Here is a 10065-nt window from a genome sequence, read left to right as displayed (position 1 = left end):
ACAATGAAAGTTGGGCGGGAAGTGTTGTGTGTGTGCTGACAGATTCTGAGCTCACTTCATAACGCCTGACCGCAGTCTTGCATTACAGCAGAGCGGAAACAAACTCTGTCAGAGCTCACAAACACAGATGTACAGTATCTGTTTGATTTCTGGTGCTTTCATGTGTGTCTGACATTACAGATCTACTTTATAAATGTACAAACACTGCAGATCTTACAGGTCTCAGATAAAGGATGTTTTCCATACAACAATAACAACAATAAAGTGTTTTATATGAATATGGTTTATGCTTTGATGTTTTATTGTCAGAACTACAGTATTACATGGATAAGTTATTAAATTAACATGCAATTAACCTAACATGAAATGTATAGACTAGTAGCTGTTTGAATAGATCAAATACTCTTCAACATAGCAGGAATGGTTAAATAATTTTTTTAATATATATTTTTACATTTTTTATTTTTAATATAAATATAATATATAAATAAATATAAATACATATTTTGGAGTTAACGGCATTTATTAAGATGATCTTTACAACCCTGTTACTAAAGAAACCTATTAATAATGGCAAAAATGAAAATGCTGTCTTCATTTACTCACCCTCATGTTGTTTCAAACAACTTGAATTTCTTTGTTCTGATGAACTCAAACAAAGATATTTGGAAAAATGTTTTCAACTGACATTTCTAGGACATCATTGACTTGTTCTGTTGAACACAAAAGAAGATATTTTGAAGAATTTTAGAACAGCAAACAGTTCTAGGGCACCTTTGACTACCATTTTCATTTTTCCTACTGAGCAGTCAATGATGTCTCAGAAATGTCAGTTGCGAACATTTTTCCAAATATATTTCTTTGTGTTCAACAGAACAAAGAAATTTATACAGGTTTGGAACAACTTGGGTGGAGTAATTTGTTAAAAAAACATTTTTTGGGTGGAGTAGTCTAGTTTGCTTAATTTTAATACTGAGTTTTTTATTTCTCAAAAAGACTAATCAGGGTTTTATGATGTACTGTATTGAGACATATTTTGTAGTAACAGGGTTGACAACAAAAACATTTTTAAGAGAAAAAAATTGAAACAGCTCAGAATGTTTAGTTTGACCTTCTGAATGTTACAGGTTACAGGTAACTTCTGAAGGTTACAGAAAGGTTACAATTGTTAAGAAACTTTCATTTAAATAGTTCCAGATCCTGTTCTGTAACCAATTTGTTTAAAGTGCCAAAAGGAATTTAATATCCAATTTCCAAAACTAGCTTCATATCCAGAAAGCTATTCCGCCAATGCAAATGTTCATAATGAAAGTAAATATTGTAACAAGTAATTATTTCTTAACTTAAAAAATTAAACAGTAACGTGCAGTGTGAAGTTAGAGGGCTGAAAGGTTCCAACAGCAGATGAAACTCCCCTCTGGGAAAATGATCTTTCAGCAAACCCTTTTAATTTCCCTCTTTCTTTCATCTATCAAACAGAGAACACACACACGCACGCACGCATGCCCGCATGCCCGCACACACATAAACTTATGTTCAACCTACCTGCATTCATAAAAAAAACTTATTCAAAAACATTTATGTGCATCGAGTACCTGAAACAGTCACTTGAAACTGGCAAGCATTTGAACATGCACACATTAATTTGCTTTAAAAACACTTCAAATAGTTTTATTAAATCACTTACATTTAATTTACGGTCATGGGCATCTCGTAATAACACTTGTAAAACATATTTAATCACAAGTCTGCTGACCCTTGTCTGAACAAATCACTGCCAGACCTTTGAGGAAAACACTTAACCTATGTTAAACTCTCAGTAAATTGAATTAAGTGAATACTTTATGAAGGAGTTTGAATACAGAGACAGGTATGGTAACATAGTGTGTGTTTAAAGTACATTGTACCCCATATATTAAATATTGTTTAGTATAGTGCTGTAAATGTTGTTTATCTGTACTACTCAATACTAATTTAATCAAAATTAAACTTTTTAAATTAAAAAAACAAACATGAACAAAAAGAGAGAGAGAGAGAGAGAGAGAGAGAGAGAGAGAGAGAGAGAGAGAGAGAGAGAGAGACTTAAACAGCTAAATTTACATAATATTACAATTTTCCGTTCACTCAACCCTTTTAGAATGACAAGTGCACCTCTCAATCATGTTTGTATGCATTTTAAAACATGTGAACACATACACACTTTGCCCTCATTTTAATACTTTGTTAAAGGGATAGTTCACCCAAAACTTCTTTCATCATTTACTCATTACTATGTCTTCCAAATCTGTATGTGTTTCCCCTGTCACTTTGGACTTTTATGTTACTTCCTGTTCAGTGCCATGTGTTGTAGTCCTTTGTAGTTTTTCTGGTTTATTAGTCTTTCCCAGCTGTGTCTTGTCATCTTGTTAAGTTCTCTGTATTTAAGCCCTTGTGTTGCAGTTGTCTGTTGTGAGTCATTGTGTGAGGTTGTTTTGTGTTAGCGCGCTGTCTTTTGTGGCACATGGATCCGCTTCTTGCCTGGATTATTCATTGTTACAGTACGACTTTCTTTATTCTGCAGAACACAAAAGAGGATATTTTGAAGAACATTACCATTGGTAACAAACCAACATTAGCCCCCATTGAATTCCATGGACAGTTTGTGCTGTATACCATGTTAAGTTACCCCATAATGTTACCACACATTCTTTCTAACATTAATTCTGCTTAAACTTTTCTAGCGCATGACCTTGAATATTCTGTGTTGATGTGAAAGAATGAAAAAAAAACACGCAGCTGGGATGCCCCATGGCAATTCTATGCCGTGCAGGGTTAAACAAACACAAACAGACATGTTGTGCTGCACACAGCTCTCAGGAGGGTGTGTGGTGATGGTGACATGGTTCTGCAAGTGATTATGACACATCATGACATTCATTTGTGCTCTTTCTCTTTCTCTCTCAGAGCTGATATCACAATTTATGAACATCTTTTTCCAAATCTTATAGAAATTTAGAAAGCTTGTAAAACCCTCGCTGTGATATCAAATCGACAACCCACAGTCAGAAAACGCTGCTTCGATCTCATTCAGATGTGTGCAGATCCTTTGTGGGCATGGGTGGGCAGTGATGTCTCATGAAAATGTCACATGCATGCATGAATAAGCAAAACAGTCAAGTATGCACAACATTGCTCTGGGTCCAGCACCACCACCATCAAATGCTGAATCTTGTGTGACATAATAAGAGCTTCTACCTTGGCTTTAGTGCACATTCATTTAAGAGGAAAAAATTTGCGTGTTTTTCAGGAGTGTCTTGAGGAGCTTATTGCAGGCACTGGGATGTGGCTTAGTAGTGAAACAGTCTGCTAACCAAAATAGTATAGGTTCAAACACCACAATCTATTATCTAACTACCTGTAAAAAACGGTAATAGGTAACCAGAAAAAAACTGTAAAATTAGATGTATTTCACATCAGATAGTGAATTAGCAGTCTATTTGTATATTTAAACATTTTTACTGCATTTAAAAAATACGAAAACAATTCTGTCAAAAAAACAACAACAGTAAAATGACATGAAATTCAGTTTCCCTTTCTGTCGGTCTCTCTACGTTGTGTCGAACCGACAGAATGGGGTTTGATCTTGAGAACCTATCATCTCTGATTGTACTTTTAAAAGGCCAATTAACTTGGCGATGGCATGGCATGCCAGTCTCCGCCCCGTACATACGGCGTGCCTATTCATTCACCTTTTGTTCTTCGGAACTTGCTGAGCGACATGCTGAGCGCATTTTCTTTGATTGAACTACTGGATTCTACGACGCAGAGTAGCGGATTTGTCCTGGTGTGTGCGATTTCCTCTGGGCATTTCGGTAGCGAGCCGAGGGTGTCTACTAGAGCAAATTTCCTTAAAAGAGCAAATTTCTCACAGCGTGCACTTGCCGCCAGGCATGTCTCGCCGCTGTAATCTTGCGTGCCACTCACATCCCGGGCGACCTCAATCAGACAGCCAACGCGCTCTCTCGACAGGTCACGCTCCGTGGAGAGAGGCGACTCCATCCCCGCGCCGTCCAGCTCATTTTGGGAGCAGTTCGGGCAGGTGCAGGTGGACCTGTTTTCCTCCCTGCAGAGTCCCATTGTCTGCTTTGGTACTGCCTGACTGAGGCCCCCCTCAGCACGGATGCCTTTGCGCACAGCTGGCCGTGGGACAAGCTAAAGTACACCTTCCCCCCGTGAGCCTCCTTGCACAGGTCCTGTGCAAGGAGGCTCATGGGGGGAAGGTGTACTTTAGCTTGTCCCGCGGCCAGCTGTGCGCAAAGGCATCCGTGCTGAGGCAAAGGTCCTGTGCAAGGTCAGGGAAGAGGAGCATCAAGTTCTGTTGGCTGCGCCCCACTGGCCCAACCAGACTTGGTTCTCAGAGCTGACTCTTGTGACGACAACTCCCCCTGGCAGATTCCCCTGATGAAGGACCTTCTTTCTCAGGGGAAGGGCACAGTCTGGCACCCGAGACCAGACCTTTGGAACCTCCACGTCTGGCTTCTGGACGGGACGAGGAGATTCTGAGTGACCTGCCTCCCGCAGTCGTGAGTACGATCACTCAGTCAAGATCCCCAGCCACTAGGCGACTGTACGCCTACAAGTGGCACCTCTGCTCTTCTTGGTGTTCTTCCCGCAGGGAAGACCCACTGAGCTGTGCTATCGTGTCGTGCTGTCCTTCCTACAAGAAAGGTTAGAGAGCAACCTCTCTCCCTCCACTCTAAAGGTCTATGTCGCCGCCATTGCTGCACATCATGATCTTGTGCCAGGTAATTCTCTCAGTCAGCACGACCTGGTCATCAGATTCCTGAGGGGCGTGAGGAGGGTGAATCCTCCCCGACCGCGCTCCGTACCCTCTTAGGACCTTGATGTGGTCCTTGTGGGCCTAGGAATGGTCCCGTTTGAGCCCCTAGGAGAAGCTGCTCTTCCTCATCTCACGATGAAGACGGTTCTCCTAGTGGCATTCGCTTCCATCAAGAGGGTAGGGGATCTGCATGCACTCTCTGTGTCCAACGAGTGCCTTGAGTTCGGGCCGGGCGACTCCCACACGGTGCTAAGACCTGGTTACGTGCCCAAAGTTCCCACCACTCCCTTCAGGGACCAGGTGGTGAATTTGCAGGCGTTCCCCTCCGGGGAGGAAGACCCATCCCCTTCCGTGTTGTGTCCAGTACGCGCCCTGGCAGTGAGGGCTCAATCCACCCGGGGTGTAGCCTCCTCGTGGGCACTGGCTCAGGGCGCCTCTCTGACAGATATCTGCAGAGCTGTGGGTTGGGCTATGCCCAATACTTTCGCGAGGTTCTACAACCTTCGTGTATGACCAGGTAAGACCGACGGCCGGCTGGGCGCACGCCTGCGAAGCGCCTTCTCCCCTTCATCAGGTTGGTATACTTCCTCCACTGGATGAAGTATAAGCATTCCATCCATCACTAAGCACTTCGAGCTTACGAGCCGGGCGGAGCGGCTTGTATTCCAGGCCCAGTATAGGTGATTTTCCCTCATGAGGCGAACCCTTATACTTGAGCTATTGCTCCACACGTAGTGACTCCCCTCCTTGGGTAGTCCCATCTGATGTCGATACAAGACCGACAGAAAGGGAATGTCTTGGTTACGTATGTAACCTCAGTTCCCTGATGGAGGGAACGAGACGTTGTGTCCTTCATGCCACAACGCTTCGCCTTCCGCTGCAGCGACCGGGAATGCCTCTCAGGTTCCTCAGCCCAAAGGTAAATGAATGGGCTCGCAACCTTCCTTTTTATACCCGTATGTATGGGGCGGAGACTGGCATGCCATGACATTCGCCAAGTTCATTGGCCTTTTAAAAGTACAATCAGAGATGATAGGTTCTCATGATCAGACCCCATTCTGTCAGTTCGACAGGGAACTGAGGTTACATACGTAACCAAGACGTTTTTACTACACTGCAAAAAGTACCTGTAAGAAAACTGCAATGTTCTGGCAGCTTGGGTTCCCGAAAAATACCTAAAATAACACAAATAAATGTTTTTCATGTTATTTTACACCAAACGTGTAAATTTGCAGTTTATTTCTGTAATTAGTTTTTTTTACTGAATTTCAAAAATATGTGAAAATTCTGTCAAATAAAACAGTAAAATGATGTAAAATTTTGTTTTTTTATGACACTATAAAAAATACCCATAAGAAACCTGCAATGTTAAGGCAGCTAGGAGGCCAGAAAATTTCAGAAAAATTACACACGTAAAGTAATGGTTTTCATGTTATTTTACACCAAACTTGTAAATTAGCAGTTTATTTCTATAATTTTTTTGTCAACATCTGACAAAATAACACTAGTACTTTCTGTTCTATCCTCTCCATTAAAAACAAATTCTAGCTATGTATACTGTGTTTTAGCAAACTGTGCTCAGTTGTGATGCACTTGGCATTTCTATTTTTTTGCAGTGGTGATTGCTTCCATTGTTCCTTATTTTGCTTTGGATAAAAGTGTCTGCTAAATGATTAAATGTAATTCAATTTTTTTACTGAATTTCAAAATATGTGAAAATTCATTCAAATAAAACAATAAGATTAGAATCCAGTTCTTTACTACACTGTAAAAATAACCACAAGAAACCTGCAACGTTCCGGCAGCTATAGGGAGCCAGAAAAATACCATAAATAACACACATAAAGTAATGTTTTATGCTATTTTCCACTAAACTTGAAAATGTGTAAATTCTGTAAAATAAACAGTAAAATTTTATAAATTTACAGTTTATTTTTCAGTGTGTGCTTCAGTAAGGCACCTTAGCCCAGGGCATTGTCCCAGTTTTACATGTTTTATAATCTGCTTTGGATAAAAGCATCTTCTAAATGACCACATACTCATAATAAACTCAAGTGTGTGCAGGTGTCTGTGAGTGTGTTGTAGTTTTCACTACTTCTCTTGTATGTAGCACCTGCAATAAAATTACTGTGAGTGTGAATCACATGTAACCCTTCCAACTTTGATGAACATAGTCCACTTCTCCAACCCAAAACTTAAGTGGATGCCCGCTCTAGCATCAAGAAGTACAAATTTAAAACCAACCTCGCTGAGAACTCTCACAAACCTCTTTTCCTCCAGTGACCTTAACTCACTTAAGCCTGGAGCTCCAACATGCCTGAAAGTCAGAGCTCCTATAAGCACGCGGTTAAAGCGGAAGACGTGCCACCTTGCCATCTGCACCGTTATAAAATAATAAGCACACACTTCTGAACTCAGCCTGGATTCTGTTCTGGTGGCATGGCAGGTTCCTGAAAGGCAGATCTTCTGAAGAGTAAATTACTGTGTATTTGCGCGAGCTGGCAACTGTCAGCTCGGCTAGTTGACGGTGACCTTGGAATACAATTGTTTTTCCTTTGACTGGCTTGAGTAATTGCACAAAGAAGGACACGGGGGAGACCGAAAGCATAAATCAGTTACAATCAAGATGTGAGGAATTAAACAGTGCCAGAGATGGAGAGAGTGACAACGAGATAAATGTGCATATTCTCGAGGCATAAATGAGATCGCACATTCATTTACATGTACACACAAACACAATAATACAATGTCATATATAATCCTAATATTGTGTCTGTACTTTTTCATCACTTTGAAAAGAAAGTACTGAAGAGAAAGTTATATATGTGATGCTATGATACTTTCATATACACTATTGAATGTTGACAAAACTACAGTAGAAGTAAAGTGGCGGTGCTGTTTTGTAAGTTACCTCAGTTTTTGTCCATCTTGGTTAAATCTAAAAAAAAATAGATTCAAGTCTGTGTTCTTTCCATGAGCACAACAGCACAATAAAAACGTCTCGCTGACGCCTTCATACTGCAATCACCCTGTGACGCGCTCGGGCCAGGCCGCATGACAAACTGCAATGGACACACATTTCTCTATGTCACTTTCTCCCCACTGCACATTTCCAAAACACTTCACACGACATGGAAGTGGCAAACGATTATGAGACTCGGAGACCTTGGAACACGGAACACTTCTTTAAAGCAGGTTAATCTGCGATGGACCGTGATTAAGGGCCAGGCTGAGGCCGCGGCGGAATTGAAACTGGAAAGATGATGGTCCTATTCTCCTTCATCATACTTAAATACCCCGGAGGCTTCTGGCAGCTCAGAGTAATCTGCTGTCAGTTTAATGACAGAGCGAGAGGCTGCAAGATTATAAGACACTCCCTGGTGTTACCTGTGTTTTTTAACACCGGTTCTGTCATCGAAATCCTCTTTGTCATGCAGAGGTTTGACAGCATGGTGCAAAGTGAGCTTTACATTGCAGTGCTGAGGGTGAGACTGATGAGCACCACTATAGTCACAGAGAGCGAAGTGGTTCACTGTGCAGATTATTTGAGCAAAAACTGTCCACTTAGATAAGAAATAATAACATCAAAAGGTTGACATTGCAGATTCTGACCACCTACAATTTGCTATTTGCTTTGATTGCATTATTTATGAGTGGGTTCATCTTAAACTACTGTATTAAAAAGTTACCGCTAAAATGCTTCCCTTTACTGCACTCTCTTAACCAAAATGGTTCAATATTGTCGCTGTCCTTTCGAAACCTCAGATTTACAAATTTGCTGTTTTTCAGGAAATGGGAAAAAACACTGTACTTTTTAAATGATCAAAGGTCCAGTGTATATAAAAAAATTAGCGGCATCTAGTGGTGAGATTGCGAACTGCATTCAACGGTTCACTCCACCACTCCCTTTCGAAGCAGTACGGCGGCTGACACAGGGCTAAATTGTCAACATGTTTTCACTTCTTTGTCGAAGGAGATAAAGTAAACACGTTCTGTGGAGCAGTCTGTCCGTTTAGGGCTACTTATGCAGATAGAAATAGCTCATTCTAAGGCAGTGGTCACCAACCCTGTTCCTGGAGATCGACCGTCCTGCAGACTGCAGCTCCAACCCTGCTTCAGCACACCTGTCTGTAATTATCAAGCAAACCTGAACACCTTGATTAGATAATTCAGGTGTGTTTGATTGGGGTTTGAGCTGAAATCTTCAGGATGGTCGATCTCCAGGAGCAGGGTTGGTGACCACTGTTCTAAGGTAATAAAAACACAACGCTTCATTATGTAAGGTCTTTATACACCTCTGAAGACATAGTTATGTATATATGATATTGCATTTATGTCAAAAGATACACCGAAAAATGTCACATTTGACTTTTATGGCAATTTTATTTTTACAAAATATGGACATATGTTTCAGAAGGACAGCAGCAATATGCCAACAAAGTTATGTATATTGTTTACATACTGTAACTGTTTACACGTGAGTAACTTCACCTCACAATTCAACTGTCTCATGTGAACTATGAATGTATAACAGATAAAAGTACACCCTAACAACTTGTGAAAATGATTTATTTGAGATGTACCTGTAGCAGTTTGGCAGATTGTATTTGTATGGAAATATGTATTCAAAAAAGGATCACATGACGCATATCCATCTCTTCAAAATGCACAATGACGCGCGTTAAAACTGTATAGATGTGTGGAAAATAATTGTCAATTTTTTGTGAAGAGCTCTGTAAGCATTTGCACAATGCAACAACGAAAAGCAGATTCTTCTTTCTTTAGAAGTGAGCTGTAGGTCAAGGTTCCCGCATTACTCTTGTATTCCTTTCAGTTTCAAAAGTGAGTCTCGATGATGCTGTGAAGGAGTGGGCAAGGTTTAGTTCAGGGAAACTATCAGCATTCTTTATGAGGTTTATCTTTCTATTCGCTGCTGCTATTCTTTAGCCTTGTGTAACCACAATTATACCTGCAATTTTTATTTATTCTAATCAAAAGTGTCTCATGTCTGATGAAGTGTTTTGACAAGCCCCTCCAGATTTTTGCCCACTTGATAATTATTCACGCACCTCATTTTCTTGTCCAGTGTTCCTGCCATTATAGCATTGCGTGAAAACATTATTGAGAATTACATCATTCATCAAACATTATACATTACACCTCTTTTTGCCCTGAAAATAAAGAAAAAAATGCAAGCTGCTAAAAATGAATTTGCCTGTTTGCTCTTATTTATTTCAGTTTTGTTT

Source organism: Triplophysa rosa, linkage group LG22 (assembly GCF_024868665.1).
Source record: "Triplophysa rosa linkage group LG22, Trosa_1v2, whole genome shotgun sequence".
NCBI classification, from domain to species: domain Eukaryota; kingdom Metazoa; phylum Chordata; class Actinopteri; order Cypriniformes; family Nemacheilidae; genus Triplophysa; species Triplophysa rosa.
This window is presented reverse-complemented; position numbering follows the sequence as displayed.